This window comes from Chiloscyllium punctatum, chromosome 48, assembly GCF_047496795.1.
Source record: "Chiloscyllium punctatum isolate Juve2018m chromosome 48, sChiPun1.3, whole genome shotgun sequence".
NCBI lineage: Eukaryota > Metazoa > Chordata > Chondrichthyes > Orectolobiformes > Hemiscylliidae > Chiloscyllium > Chiloscyllium punctatum.
This window is the reverse complement of record NC_092786.1, coordinates 59729803-59744089: the sequence shown is the minus strand read 5'-3', so window position 1 is coordinate 59744089 and position 14287 is coordinate 59729803. Positions and strand designations below refer to the sequence as shown.

The 14287-nt window shown below is 43.0% G+C and overlaps 1 protein-coding gene across 4 annotated transcripts in view; it reads right to left on the bottom strand.

Annotated features, from left to right (window-relative positions):
* The window catches only part of megf11 (multiple EGF-like-domains 11), a 487483-nt gene extending 480919 nt beyond the window's left edge, over nt 1–6564 (bottom strand). For 3 of the 4 annotated variants that reach the window (XM_072565386.1, XM_072565385.1, XM_072565387.1), the window contains exon 1: nt 6264–6564. The gene's annotated coding sequence lies outside the window, so the exon portion shown is untranslated. The remainder of the gene's footprint in view (nt 1–6263) is intronic. The other variant, XM_072565388.1, reaches the window with a different exon arrangement.
* Between the last annotated feature and the right edge of the window lie 7723 nt (nt 6565–14287).

Genomic DNA, 14287 nt, shown 5'->3' with positions numbered 1-14287 from the left:
ATTCTTGGACAGCGAAGTTTGTTATTACGGTGCTGGAATTGCCAAAATTAATATACAGATTGCAATGAAAATGAAGACTGACACTGGCAGAATCCCAATTTGCAGTTATAGATGGACACCTAATAAGAAAATGGTTTTTGAGCCAATGCAATGCACAGATCATCTAACTTATACCAATCTTTAAAAGTTACAATGTAACTGATTTCACTGAGCCTAGTACATCCATAAGACCAGAAAAAGACAGAATTCCCTCGGTTTGAATGTTGTTAAGAATAGGGCAGTGTAATTATATGAAATCCGAGCTGTTACGAAAGGAAGCCAATGAAGACTGTTTACTGATGCGTAGAAATTCCCTTAAATGCTTCCCTTGGAGAAATTCTGCATAACGTTCTTTCAGGTAAGCTACTTTTTCTCCAAAGTTAAATCCCAGTAACATCCATACAAAAAAAAAGTCTTCGAACTGATACAGAAGAAAACTTGTCTGTAATTGCTGTGATAGCATTCCGTCCTTTGGGACTTTGCTTTCCTTTTAATTAGAGAATTAGTCTAGTAAGCAAATGTTACAGTGCATTTATCTTGATAACTCGGCACTTACATTTAGAAGAGGGTAAAAGTTGCAATATTTTTACAGATGTGACACGTACAAACTGTCAAGTAAATCATATTAGATCCGTTTTGCTTAAGTAGTATCTTTAAATATCCCGAAAAGGCTCAACTTTAGCAACGTGGTGACGGTACCAGAGAATTAACATCTTTGTTGCGGATGTCTTACCGCTTGATAAACTAGACGAAATTATCGTCAAAATAGGATAACCATAATTACTGGATTAAAAAACATAGTAAAAGGGAGGTGTAACTTTAAAGATTGATATATGGGTTAAATCATCTGTGCATTGCATTAGCTCAAAAACAATTTTTATTATTAGGTGTCCACCTGTAACTGCAAATTGGGACTCTGCCAGTGTCAATCTTCATTTTCATTGCACCCTGTTCTGTTTCTGTAGATTTGCGATGCGCGAAGTGTGTGTGAATTCCCGGCGGCTCAACTGTCCTTCAGAAGAGGCAGCACCGAACGGAGGGGCCAAATGGCCTCCACCTGCGCATGAACCTGTTCTTGAAAAGCAAATCTGAATCCCGGAATCTAAACAGGAGAAAATTGTCGATCACAGCAAAGGTGCTGTTGGCGTTTAATTAAGTGAAGAGTTTAAATAAGAAGCACTTGCCTCCTTCATTTCGGTCGCTGACTGTTGGCGGCGGGATCCGTCCTCTCCTGTCGGAGGGATACAGTGTTGTTCTGAAGATAAAGGCACTGGCCCCATCACCCTCAGGGGCTGCGTCCGACGCTCGCGCTTAGCAGACACCCAACCGCTACAGCGCGCGCGCCCATTCAAACCATGAGCCCTGTTCCCAAAGGTACAGGTGTCCCTCTCCCACGTCCTCGTGAACCTCACCCGGAACCACGTGTGCCCCTCCCCGACGCCAAAGACCACGTGGCCGCACCTTTGGACCACATGACTCTTCCCAGGCCTCAAGGACCGCCTGCGAATGCGCGGTCAGAATTTGCCAGGGACGTTAGCAATGTTAAAGCAATCCTGTTAACTTGCATTATTTTGTTTTTTTTATAGAAAGCTGATAAATGGCACATTATTTTAGGCCGTCTCCCTCTTGCACCCATACTATGCATGACATAATTGTGGTTTTGCTTTTCATTAAGGCTGCAAATTTAATTTTCCATTTCAAAATACTAAAATTACCAGAAAGCCACTTTCCAATGTTGTTAAATAACAACATCAGCGTTGCACTCAGCTGGACGTCTAAGTTTGCGTATGCTATAACTTTTAGTTTGTTTTCGACTTCAGTGTATGCTTCACTGAGTAGCTAATTTTTGAGCTTGGGTACAATGCCCAACTCATCGACTGCCAGTTCCGACGTGCCACAGCAAGGAACCGTAATGACCTCCTCAGGAGTCAGACAAGTGCTGCAACCGACGGGTACCCTTCGTAGTTCAGTATTTCCCAGGAGCTGAAAAATTACACCATGTTCTTCATGACCTGCAACACATTATCAATGAGGATAAGCACCTCACCAAGACCTTCCCCATACCTCCACTACTTGCCTTTAAAACAACCACCCAACCTCAAACAGATCATTGTTCGTAGCAAGCTGCCCGGCTCTCAGACCAACTTCATACAACCCTGTCACGATAGGCGCTGCAAGATGTATCAGAGTGAGGACATAGATACCATCATTAAGCATGGGGACACCTCCCACCTTGTACATGACAGGTACTCATGCAACTCAGCCAACGTTGTCTATCTTATACATTGCAGGCAAGGATGCCCGGAGGCATGGTACATTGGGGAAACCGAGCAAAGGCTACGACAACGGATGAATGGGCACCACATTAACAATCAACAGACAGGAGTGTTCCCTCCCAGTTGGGGAACACTTCAGTGGTCCAGGACATTCGACCTCGGACCTTCGGGTGATCATCTTCCAAGGTGGACTTTGGGACAGGCAGCAGAAAAAAGTGGCCGAGCAGAGGCTGGTAGCTAAGTTCGGTACCCATAGGGAGAGCCTCAACCGGGACCTTGGGTTCATGTCACATTACAGGTGACCACCATTGCACTATACACAGATACTCCTACACACACGCGCACTCCTATACACAGACACCCACACACCCTTACAGACACACACGCACCCCCTCACAGACTTAAGATACTCTGCACTCACCACACACACACACTTTCTCACACTCAACTGCCAACCCAGACAGACAGACACACACAGACAAAGACCCACATGCACACATTTTGTGGGGTGAATTTGTACTTGCAGGATTACATTGTACTTTGCTCAAAAACGGCATGAATTCATGTAAAACTCCGTTATCTCACTTTTTACATTAGAATCAATCTAAACATCATGGCATAGACAGAGAATACAGGGGGCCAACACCTTCAACATATTGTCTAGCTATCATTGTTAACAGCTAACCCGAGAATGCAACTTTTTTTAAAAAAGGTTTTGTGATTTGCACAAGAAAGTAGTGAAACTATATGGTATTCAAACAGATGAAAGACTTAACAATCAATTTTTCAATGTATAATTTCAGTTACATCACACTAAATTTTTGCCATAAATTCTGTGTTAGGATTGAGCCCACCACTACCACCTGATGAAGGAGCGACGCTCCGAAAGCTAGTGTGCTTCCAATTAAACCTGTTGGACTATACCCTGGTGTTGTGTGTTTTTATTCCTGATTATGGGCTTTTGCCCGAAACGTCGTTTTCGAAGCTTCTTGTATGCTGCCTGAACTGCTGTGCTCTTCCAGCACCACTAATCCAGAATCTGGTTTCTAGCATCTGCAGTCATTGTTTTTACCTCGTTGATTTTTAACTTTGTACACCCCAGTCCAACACCGGCATCTCCAAATCATAATTTGAGAAGTAGCCCAGTACTGATCTTCTTAGCTGTGTTAAAACATGATTGAAAACAATACTTTTTTCGGAATTTGCCCACATTAAAGGTGTTTCGCTGTTTTACGTCCAACATTGATCACGCTACCGAGACCTGTACTTTAAGATATTATTTTCTATTTCAATATTCGATAAATTGTTTATTGCACATTAGGTTTTCAAGCTACATAGTATCTGGAAGAAGAACAATTTCACGTTATTTTACTTTTACCACGGAAAAAACGTTTTGTACATTTTCACCAATAACGCGGTGTTGTAGGAAACACCTTCGCTAACTTTGCGAGTTATTGCAGCAGATGGTGGTGGATAGCAGACCCCGAAAGACAGCAAGTCTCAACTGAGTTCCTAAAGAAGCTTTAACTCTTTCTTTCTCTACGTCTGAGATTTTTCCTGTGTGTTCTGACTCTAAGTCTTAATTCAAGGTCTATTGGAAGTCAAGTCCGGGGAGTTTACATAATAAGAGCAGGACAGCAATACGAGATACAGTTGAGAATTATGAATCGTTTACTTTGGTGCTTTATTAAATGATTCCCTTGACTTTTTTTAAACTGTTACAGTACTTTTTCTATACCTGAGAGTGGATAGATTAAGAGATTAATAAATGTTGCTGTTTTCGAGAGAGACGAAAGAATGTGAAATGACTATGATAACAGGAAACCACGCTTTTGGTTCCATCTCCGTCGTAAGGGACAATCGAGGTTGACAATTAATGCTTGCCTCATTGGTCACACTCACATCCAAGAATAAATAAAAATTATAGCTCGTGTAGGAACAAATTACTGCTGGAATGGTACTGATAACAACAAACGCTGGAGATCACAGTGGGTCAGACAACATCCATGGAGAAACAGCAAGCTAAAGTTCTAGATGACTCTTCACCAGACTCGAAACTAGCTTGCTCTCTCTCCATGGATGCTAACTGACCCACTGATCTCCAGCATGTTGTTTCAGTAAAAATAATAGCCCGTTCGTTAAGTCTGCATTCACCTTTTCATCGCCTGTCTGAGAACCTACTTTGGGTATTATTTCTAAGTTAAGGGTTCTATATAAATATGTTGTTACCTCTACATGCGACCAGACTCTGAAAATATAATACTTTCCGGACAGCGGCAAAGTACGAAGCGCATTCCACATTACTTTGCTTTTGTATAACTTTAAAGTCTGTGGTGCAGACTTGTCCAAATAATCGTACCGTCTCTAGATTACAACCTTTCTCTTGCTATTCATTTTATCAATTAAGTATACTCCATGCAACACCTCTCTGTTAACTTCCGTCTAATTTGTGATGAGCAGTTATATAATTCCGAACAACTCATATCGGATTCGAAATGTTGACTGTTTCTGTCTCCACAGGTACCACCAGACACTTTGTTTTTATTTTAGATTTCCAACTTCTGCAGTATTTTGCTTTTAATTCACGTTCCTCTGCCAGGTACATTGTCACGTCATCTAGTTCATTTCAAATTTCCAGCAATTGTTTTCCCCCTCAGCTTAATACAGTTTTCAACGTCGACGCCATTCGATAAAGGAGTTTGCAATTCCATCTTCAGTTCGCTTGTGCAGCCCGAAGCCTCCCGTTTGCTATGTAAACCTACCGACATCCCGTCATTGTACTTCAGAGAGCTGTATGAACCTCCTCGGCTGTACACCAAGAAATATTTGACATTTACTGTATATTATAAACATAACCTGTAATTTTAAGTAGGGTGAGGTATCGCAGAGTGTTGGTAGAATTCGAACTGTCCTGCAATGTATTTTCACAAATTTTATAAGTCAAGTATATTTTACGAAAATAAAAGTTATACTCCACGCAGCTCTCCTGTTCGCTCCTGTCTTAATGCGATTAATGAGAAATAATGACTAAGCAAAATGGGGAGCAATTGTGCAAAATGTCATCCAGGAAGCGATGAACTTTCACTATTTCTTTTACATGTGACATAAGGTGACCTTGTGATGAGCAGTTATATTATCAGGGGCCCTGGTGTGGTACTGTTGCAAAGGTTTCAGACATGTTTTTGGATTAATTACAAACAACCTATATAATTCATTCCACCATAGGATGTCGAACGTTACCACCACTGCATGTTCCAGTGATTTTATTTCATGCTTTTTATTTGATCTCAAACAGTGCTAATAAAACATTTGTGCTCTGTGCACGAACGTAGCGAAATACTCACCCAAGACTAACGTGAAAGAAAGAGTTGATTTTAGACAGTGCCTCACGCGACCTCAGAATGAAACAATGCGCTTTCCAGTAGGCTTGAAGTGTATTCACTGCTGTCAATGTATTACAAATACATTGATAATATTCTTCTGTTAGTTTATATTTTGGTGTTCCATTCAACAATGAATGATCAAAAAAGAAACTGATCGGTGCCATCATGAAGAGATGCTGTACTGACAATTGTAATTTTACTTCCTGAACCCAATACGCTCCCTGGAAATACAGGGTTCAGGAACCCAAGCTAACTATCCCTGTGAAGACTTAACCACTCATTCCAGAACCTAGTTATCAAAAGTACACCGTAATTGTACCTCTAGACCTTTCTAAAATGTCAATAGCTGTAAGTTAATCACTAAGACAGTATCCCGATTAAAAGCAGTACTGTTTAAAAATGCTTCAATAAAGACCAAATCTGGAGAAAACCCGACGGAGCCACATTTAAATCAAGCGTTTAATTTAAAATAGGTAAAACATATGGCTTTTTAAAAATCACTATTTTTAAACATGCATTTCGAAGTTCCCAAATGCAGTAAAGAGGATAAATCATGTGAACTTACGTTTCAATTAATGTCCTCAAGCATGTTCTTGAAAACCGAACAAAATCTGGCAGTGAAATCATTACCTAAACACTGCAGAGCAATAACTTGTCCGGGATCTGTGTCAATCCCTGGACATTATACCGCGGCCATTGCATTGATGCATTTATACACCAGCAAGTAATCCCTTACACCAGCCTGCAAACGCCTCGGGGAATTCTCCATTGAACTGGTCACAATGAGTCCTTATTGGTGCTCGGTACTTGTCCGTCTATTGGCTTCTGGTTGGATGAAAATGAAATTATGTATACTTTTGTCCGCTTTCAAAAAAAGTGCATTGCCCACTGAAGCTTTGGAGAAGGAGATAAGGAGCAGCACAGTACAGAGGCGACGTGCTTTATATTTACTGTTCCGATGATGAGATACTGATTCCATATTCAGTGACATTTTGGAGCAGAAACGAGCACCTTTAAAAAAACTCCACTGAACCTATCTCTGCACAGCACCTTGAGCTAATTCCTCTAATTTCTTTTATTGCCGCAGCTAAAACTTGACCCCAGGTATAGGAAATTGCCCACATTAAATGTACCATGCATATGCTATTTCCTGAAGAAAATAAAGTTACATTTCAATGGATTTGCTTGATCTTCAACAACAGATGCACAATTCTGAACAAGCAGCGCCCTCAATCGTTTACGATCTGAAATTGAAGTGAACCATTCAAACCTGAAAATGTCCAGCACGTCCATCAATCACCATTTCACAGGCAAAGGGAGGTCATCTGTGGGGTCAAAACCCATCATCAGGGTCAATAAAAAAATTAACTTTTCCTTTTGGCTCAGGTGCTGATCGACTTGATGCATGTGATCTGCCAGACAAAATCGACGTAAATTTAATTTAGAAAGAAAACTAACTATTCATAAGGCAGCACTACGCGAACGCCAGTTACTTTGTAATGTGAGTGAGCAGATTTTTCTTCAGGTGTTTTCTTCTACATGTCCCTTTTTTGCTCCACGGAAGGTGTTGGGAAAGAACCATGACAACCTAGGATAAATGCAAATTATTTTTAAAGGAACATTGTTGATATATTTTTTAGAAGCTTAGAAGCAATGAACACATTTTTGTTGTGATGGGAGACATGTGATGGCAAGGTTTTGTTTCTGAGAATGTCAGGGAAGGAGGTAGTCACTGCATCCCTCAGAAGTTGGGAGGTCATGTTGCGGCTATACAGGACGTTGGTTAGGCCACTTTTGGAATATTGCGTGCATAGATAGAACATAGAATATAGAAAAGTACAGCACAGAACAGGCCCTTAGGCCCACGATTTTGTGCCGAGACTTAATTCTAACATAAAATATAGTAACTTAACCTATGCACCCCTCAATTCACTGCTATCCATGTGCATGTCTAGCAGTTACTTAAATGTCCCCAATAACTTCGTTTCCACCACCTCAACTGGCAATGCATTCCATGCATTCACAACTCTCTGCATAAAGAACCTACCTCTGACGTGTCCTTTATACCTTCCGCCTAATATCTTAAAACTATGACTTCTCGTACCAGTCAATCCTGCCCTGGGGAAAGGTCTCTGGCTATTGACCCTGTCTATTCCTCTCATTATTTTGTACACCTCGATCAGGTCTCCTCTCTTCCTCCTTCTCTCCAGAGAAAAAAGTCAGAGCTTATTCAACTTTTCTTCATACGGCAAGCCCTCCAGTCTAGGCAGCATCCTGGTAAACCTTCTTTGCACCCTATCCAAAGCCTCTGTATCTTTCCTATAGTCGGGTGACCAGAACTGGACACAATATTCCAAGTGTGGTCTCACCAGGGACTTGTAGAACTGCAGCAAAACCTCGCAGCTCTTAGACTTGATCCCCCTATTAATGAAAGCCAAAACACTATATGCTTTCTTAACAACCCTATCCACTTGGGTGGCAACTTTGAGGGATCTATGTACTTGCACACCCAGATCCCTCTGTTCCTCCACACTGCCAAGAATCCTGTCTTTAATCCTATATTCAGCATTCAAGTTTGACCTTCCAAAATGCATCACTTCGCATTTATCCAGATTGAACTCCATCTGCCATTTCTCAGCCCAGCTCTGCATCCTGTCTATGTCGCGCTGCAACTTGCAGTAGCCCTTGATACTATTGATGACACCTCCAACCTTTGTGTCATCTGCAAATTTACTAACTGATCCCTCAACCTCCTCATCCAAGTCATTTATAAAAACTGCAAAGAGCAGAGGCCCAAGAACAGACCCCTGTGGGACACCATACAACACTGACCTCCAGGCGGAATACTTTCCATCTACAATCACTCTCTGCCTTCTGTCAACTAGCCAATTCTGAATCCAGATAGCCAAATCTCTCTGTATCCCATACTTCCTGACTTTATGAATGAGCCTACCTGTCAAATGCCTTGCTCTACCGTGGTCGACCTGTCTTGACACCTCCTCAAAGAACTCAATAAGGTTTGTGAGGCATGACCTGCCCCTCATGAAGCCATGCTGACTGCCTTTAATCTCACTATGCTTTGCCAAATAGTCATAAGTCCTATCCCTCAGAATTCTTTCCACAATTTTGCTTTCCACAATTTTTAAGACTGACTGATCTGTAATTGCCAGGGAGTTCCCTATTACCCTTCTTGAAAAGTGGAACAACATTCGTCTCCTTCCAATCCTCCGGTACGACTCCTGTGGAGAGTGAGGAGGCAAATATCCTCGCCAGTGGCTTAGCAACCTCCTTTCTCGCTTCCCGGAGCAGCCGAGGATAAATCTGGTCTGGCCCTGGGGACTTATCGACCTTAATGTTTTCCAAAATGTCTGGCACATCCAACTTCATCAATCTTGATCTGGTCAAGACTATCCCAGCTCCTCTAAGTTTTCATTTACAACAAGTTCCCTTTCCTTGGTGAAAGCTGAAGCAAAAAACTCACTTAGGGCTTCCCCTACCTACTCAGTCTCTACTATCCCTGATCGGCCCTACCTTCTCCCTGAGCATTCTTTTATTCCTCATGTATGAGTAAAACGCCTTTGGGTTCTCCCTAATACGTCTTGCCAAGCCTTTTTCATGCCTCCTCCTGGCTCTCCTCAGTCCATTTCTGAGTTCCTTTCCAGAAAGCCTGTAATCCTCTAAAGCTGTCCTAGATCCTTGCTTCCTCAACCTAACATAAGCTGGCTTCTTTCTTTTGATGAGAAGTTCCTCTGTTTCCATCATCCAAGGTTCCTTAATCTTACCCCTACTTACCTGTCTCAGAGGAACAAATTTGTGTATCACTCGCAACAATTGCTCCTTAAATAGTCTCCACATGTCTGCTGTGCCCTTTAGATTAGATTACTTAAAGTGTGGAAACAGGCCCTTCGGCCCAACAAGTCCACACCGACCCACCGAAGCACAACCTACCCAGACCCATTCCCCAACATTTACCCCTTTACCGAATACTACGGGCAATTTAGCAAGGCCAATTCACCTAACCTGCACATTTTTGGATTATGGGAGGAAACCAGAACACCCGGAGGAAACCCATGCAAACACGAGAAGAATGTGCAAACTCCACAGAGAGTTGCCTGAGGCGGGAATTGAACCCGGGTCTCTGGCACTGTGAGGCAGCAGTGCTAACCACTGTGCCACCGTGCCGCCCACTGCCCACTTTCTGTGGAACAATTGCTCCCAGTCTGTACGTCCCAACTCCTGTTGGATAGCGTCATAATTTCCTTTTCCCCAATTAAATATCTTCCCACGGTTACTGCTCCTTTCACTCTCCAAGGCTATGGTAAATGTGAGGCAGTTGTGGTCACTGTCACCAAAATGCTCTCCCACTGCGAGATCTGACACCTGCCCTGGCTCGTAGCCGAACACAAAATCCAAAATGGCCTCTCCCCTCATCAGTCTGTCTACATACTGAGTAAGGAAACCCTCCTGAACACACCTGACAAAAACGGCTCCATCCAAACCATCTGCACTGAGGAGGTTCCAGTCGATATTGGGAAAGTTGAAATCACCCATAACAACAACCCTGCTATTTTTGCATTTTTCCAGAATCTGCCCGCCTATGAGCTCCTCAATCTCTCTACTGCTATTAGGGAGTCTGTAGAAAACCCCAGTGCGGTGGCTGTTCCCTTGCTGTTTCTAACTTCCACCCATACTGACTCAGTAGACAAACCTTCCTCAACAACCTTCGTTTCTGTCGCTGTGATGCACTCTCTGATTAGCAATGCTACACCCCCTCCTTTTTTTCCACCTTCTCTGTTCTTTTTAAACGTTCTAAACCCTGGAACATCAAGCAACATTCCTGCCCCTGTGAAACCCACGTCTCCTTTATGGCCACAACATTGTAGCCCCAAGTACTGATCCATGCTCTAAGTTCGTCACTCTTATTACAGACACTCCCTGCATTAAAGCAGACATACTTTAACCGATCCCTATGTTTCATCGCGTGAGAAACATTCCTGATAGATTCAATATATCCTGTCACTGTCCTGTCTGCAACTGACCCCCTCTCAGACATGTGGCTCTGATTCCCACCCACCCTGCCAAACTAGTTTAAATCCTCCCGAATCACACGAGCAAATCTCCCACCCAGGACATTTGTACCCTTCCAGTTCAGGTGCAATCCATCCTTGATGTACACGTCCCACCTTCCCCAGAAGGTATCCCAATGGTCTAGGTATCTGAAGCCCTCCCTCCTGCACCAGCCTCACAGCCACGTGTTAAGCTGCATTCGCTGACTGTTCCTCATCTCACTATCTCGTGGCACCGGTAGCAAACCGGAGATCACTACTCAGGTTCTTCAGCTTCCAACCTAACTCTCTGTAGTCACTTTACAGATCCTCAATCCCTTTCCTGGCTATATCATTGGTGCCAATATGTACCACGATTTCTGGCTGCTCACCCTCCCCCTTCAGAATCTTGTAAACCAGTTCGGCGAAATCCTGGACCCTGGCATCAGGGAGGCAACATTCCTTCCAGGAATCCCGTTCCTGACCACAAAACCTCCTATATTCCTGATGAAGGGCTTTTGCCCGAAACGTCGATTTCGCTGCTCGTTGGATGCTGCCTGAACTGCTGTGCTCTTCCAGCACCACTAATCCACAAAACCTCCTGTCAATCCATCTAACTATTGAGTCCCCTACCACTAGCGCTTTTCTATTTTGCCCCCCTTTCCCTTCTGAGCCACAGTGCCAGGCTCAGTGCCAGAGACCTGACAACTATGGCTTTCCTCTGGTAGGCCGTCCCCACCAGCAGTATCCAAAATGGTATACTTATTGCTGAGGGGAACAGCCACAGGGGATCCCTGCTCTGACCATCGATTCTCTTTCCTCCCCCTGACAGTAACCGAACTGTCCTTATCCTGTGTCTGGGGAGTGACCACCTCCCTGTACATCCTCTCAATTTCCCCCTTTGCCTCCCGAATGATCCATAGTTCATCCAGCTCCAGCTCCAGCTCCAGTTCCCTAACTCGGTTTTAAAGGAGCTGGGGTTAGGTGCACTTCCCGCAGATGTAGTCAGCAGAGACAAGTGAAGTGTCTCTCACCTGCCACATTCTGCAGGAGGAACATGCAACTGCCCTAACATCCATATCCTGCTACTCTGAAAGCTCACACAGAACTAAACAAAGGAAGAGAAGAAAAAAAAAGAAACCTGAAAACTTACCTTGTTTACAGACTCTTAGTAAGGTTAGAGGAGATGGGTGGGAGGGAGGCCCTATGGTGTAAGATCTCGGGTTTAGATCTCACCCACTTAAAAACTTCCCAGAAGTCCTTCGCTCCTCCCTCGCACCTCTCGGCAAATGGTATTTCTGGTCTCTTTCCTATCGGAAGGATGTTGTGAAATTTGAAAGGGTCCATTTGCAAGGATCTTGCCAGAGTTGGAGGATTTGAGCTATAGGGAGAGGTTGAATAGGCTAGGGCTGTTTTCCCTGGAGCATTGGAGGCTGAGTGGTGACCTTATAGACGTTTACAAAATCATGAGGGGTATGGAAAGGATAAATAGACAATGTCTTTTCCCTAGGGTGGAGGAGTTCAGAACTAGAGGGCTTGGTTTAGGGTGAGAGGGGAAAGATATGAAAAGGACCTAAGGGGCAACTTTTTCACGCAGAGGGTGGTATGTGTATGGAATGAACTGCCAGAGGAAGTGGTGGAGGCTGGTACAATTACAGCATTTAAAAGGTATCTGGATGGGTATATGAATTGGAAGGGTTTAGAAGGATATGGACCAAGTGCTTTCAAATGGGACTAGATTAGGTTAGGATATCTGGTTGGCATGAACATGTTGAACCAAAAAGTCTGTTTCCATGCTGTACATCTCTATGACACTATGCTGGGAAGTGATTCCCTTTGATGTCAATTTTCCATCAAGCAGCAATAAATGGTCCAGATCTTGAGTAAAGCAGTATCTAATCCAAGAAAAAAAACTTGCCTTCAAGCAAACCAAACTTTGTACATTTGAATATTTCAATTCACAGCATTCTACTGTATCTTCTAGTAATATAAGAGGGGTACTTATGTGGAGATGTTTAAGGTGTGCAATGAGGTAAATGTGGCAGCATAACTTAGGAATCAACCTTGACCTAAATACCAAAAGTAACTGAAACCTCTCAAGAGTGTCATGATGTACACTGAGGGCAGTTTACTTTTTGTGTGGTGTGAACTTGGGAATATAGGTACACGAGTAGGCCATTCAGCCCCTTGAACCTGTTTTGCCATTCAATAAGATTATGTCTGCTCTGTGGCTTAACTCCATGCTCTTGGCTCAAATCATTTAATACCTTTGTTGAATACAAATGTATCTATCTCAGATCTAAAAATAACAATTGTCCATTAACATTTATGGAACAGAATTCCAAACATCCCCACCCTTTGTGTGTAGAAGTACTTCCTAACGTATCCCCTGAATGGTCTCAGCCTGTCTCTCTTAGTTCTAGAATCCCAACCAGGGCAATACCTTCACATACCCTGTTGTGGTTCTGTTCGCCGAGCTGGGAATTTGTCTTGCAAACGTTTCGTCCCCTGTCTAGGTGACATCCTCAGTGCTTGGGATCCTCCTGTGAAGCGCTTCTGTGCTGTTTCCTCCGGCATTTATAGTGGCCTGTCTCTGCCGCTTCCGGTTGTCAGATCGAGCTGTCCGCTGTAGTGGCCGGTATATTGGGTCCAGGTCACTATAAATGCCGGAGGAAACAGCACAGAAGCGCTTCACAGGAGGCTCCCAAGCACTGAAGATGTCGCCTAGACAGGGGACGAAATGTTTGCAAGACAAATTCCCAGCTTGGCGAACAGAACCACAACAACGAGCACCCGAGCTACAAATCTTCTCCCAAACTTCATATACCCTGTCTTTTCCTATTAATATTGTGAAGACTTTGACATCAAACAGGCCTACTTTGTCTAATCTCTCCTTGTATAGTAACCCCGATGTCCAAGTATTATTCTAATAAACTTTTGTTGTCCTGTCTCCAAGGCCAGCATATTCTTCCTCGGTAATGGTGTGCAGATTTGTTCACAGTAATCCAAGTGGAGTCTAACCAGGGTTTTGTATAACTTCTGCCATCTTATTCTTCAGCCCGCTGCATATAGAAATTAGAATTCCATTAGCTTTCTTGACTATTCTATAACATGTTCATACTGTTTTAAGCATAGGGAAATGGGACAATTCCGTTTAGGAAACCTGGTCGGCAGGGAAGAGGTGGGCTACAGGGCCTGTTTCCATCTTGTATGACTCTATGCACCCCAAGTCTGCTTGGACATAAACTGTATTTAAATCAATACCATCTAGAAAATACTCTGATCTATTCTTTTACAGTCCAAATTTGAAAAAAAGTAACTTATAATCATTTTTACACAAAAGGAACGCAATTGCTTTCTCATCGAAGAAATAGTAATCACACAGAATGGAGGTCTGGAGTTTCATGTTAGTACATATGCACAGAACTGTCTCAGTCAGAGAATGATTTGAGACTCGTACTTGGAGTATTAAGTATCTTAATGAATATTTCCTCTTCTGTTTATACATTCCACTCTTATTTAGATCTAATGTTATCTTTAGATC